The sequence below is a fragment of the Lissotriton helveticus genome, chromosome 5_1 (genome assembly GCF_964261635.1).
Source record: "Lissotriton helveticus chromosome 5_1, aLisHel1.1, whole genome shotgun sequence".
Lineage (NCBI taxonomy): Eukaryota > Metazoa > Chordata > Amphibia > Caudata > Salamandridae > Lissotriton > Lissotriton helveticus.
In genome coordinates, this window is record NC_136065.1 from 218,692,648 (window position 1) to 218,694,914 (window position 2,267).

The following is a 2,267-nucleotide window of genomic DNA, read 5'->3' on the forward strand; positions in this document are numbered from 1 at the left end:
GTGTCTCGGGGTGGAGGGATTGCAGGTCACTTCGGGTGGTCGCCGGGGACTCTGGTGGGGAATTCAGGGAGAGCCAGGGTCCGGGCCCCGTTGCGGGGAGGGGGGACAGCCCGACCATGCGGCCTGTCCAACAATATGTGTTAGCATGCATGCCACTGACATTTGGATCAATATGTTTTCCTACGTTACAATCATGTGAGATTGGCCAGCAGGTCAAGGATAATGTAAAGCATGCGTCATATTTTTTTAATTAAATAAAACTCAAAGTCGATTGAGTAAACCTTCTGCACCGACAGTGACAAATCTCCAGGCTTCTCGTTGATGATTCAGTTTCAGGCTCCCCTCTCCAAATTGCTGCACAGGGCAAAATCGAGGCAGTCTAAATGCCATTCCAGCTCAACCCATGATCAGGGCCAGACTCCCCGTTAATTCCATTGGGCATTTCCCCGATGGGCTGGAGCTATTGTAAGCCTCTTCCACTTTCTCCTGCTCCGCTGGGTATTTTCAGCAGGCACATCAGGTGCTTTAGGTGACAGAGTGAAAAGAGAGAGGGGAGAGAGGAAAGGAGAGTGAGAGAGAGAGATGAAAGAGGGGGAGGAGAGAGGGGCTGGTTTGAACATTGTTACCAGGGCTATTTCTGCCCTGCCAATGATCCCATTCCAGTTCACCCTGTTTAATAGAAGTGCTATAATGTCCGCTGAAATAAGTATCACCAGAGCATCATTTAGTGAAATATGGCCTCAGAATCATTTCTGCAGGTCACAGTCCTTTCCCCTGTAAATTCTGGTTTGCTGCATTTGCATGTTATCCCAAAACGTTGCTGGACCTTCGTCCAGCATGTTCTGCTGATCCATGGTGACAATTATTTGACAACACACAGGAAGGAAGGAAGCACATAGATTGCTTTATGTCAAAGCACATGGGTACTAAATTCAAGTATGCCAACAGAATGCCTCAGCAAAATAAATGTCGGTCAAAATCCAAAGGATTAAGTAGCTCCATTCAGTACTTTTTAAGCTATTTGCTTTATGGAAAGGCACCAGGCGAGTTGCAAAGGGTTATATTTATGTACATCTTTACAGAGAAAAGGCATCTTTTGATTTGCCTATAGTTTAGCACCATTTGACAAATCTGCACACAATTATACAGGCATTTTTAAATTACTCTTGAATATCAAATTTAGTGAAATTCGTGCGGGGGACTGGCTCTCTCTAGGTGGACGGATTTTTCTTCTAACAAAGAGAATATGGGATAAGAAAAATTTACAAAGTTTCTCAATACAAAGCAAAATGGGAGTAAACTAATACTGAAAAAAACAACAAACACTTTTTCCCTCAGAACAAACAACATGGAATCCAAACTAAAATAAAAAATGACATCCACATAACACTTAAAACTCAAATCAACATTTTGATCTCCTTCATGCCAATCATCGAGATACTGTTATAAAAGACCAAGCATGTCATTTCTCTTCGGAAATAAAGGCTCTCAAATTATAATGACCACAAATAACATAATGACAATTTAGTGCTTAAAAGAACAAAAGCTGCACACTTAGACAAACAATGGACCCAAGACAAGTCTCTTCCAAACTGCAAGATGCACCCACAGCATTACCAGACATGATCACTCTACTCAAACCAGAAACTAAGCAAACCAACAATCAAGGATTTTTTTTTCATATAGAGTTTTGACTACAGAACGTTTTTCTTGCCAACAACGACACAACGTAAAAAAAATTGCAATAAATAAGAGCTTCCTAAACCATGATCGTCCAAACACCCTCACAAGTAAATATCTACACCACATAGTCTGTTGCTCAGTTATTCTGTATTGTATGTTAGATGCAAGTAAAGGACCATACGCTATAAGAACTGGTAATATAACAAATTCAAAATCATTTTTTCCCAGTTAAAAATGTTCTGTTTCAAGGACGGATAAGATCAAGACAGTAATGTTCTCCAAGTGACTGCTTCAAAGTTAGGTCAATCTATAGGAGTCAATAGCCATATGTGTTTTTTTTTTTTTTTTTTTGCACAATACAGAAAGTAAAAGGACTTCTCAGTTTTCAAAATAGCAGTTTCACATCAGGCAGGAATATTCGGTGTCCTTCCATCCGTTGTGATTTTACGAATCCTGGTCGTTTTTCTGTGGCCACAGCTGGGCGGTATGGGATAGCGCATTGATAGGAGCCTGTAAATGAGGGAGCTAATGTCGAGCCACTAGAAGCCTCCAGGGATATATGAACTCATCAGTCTGTGCTGCAG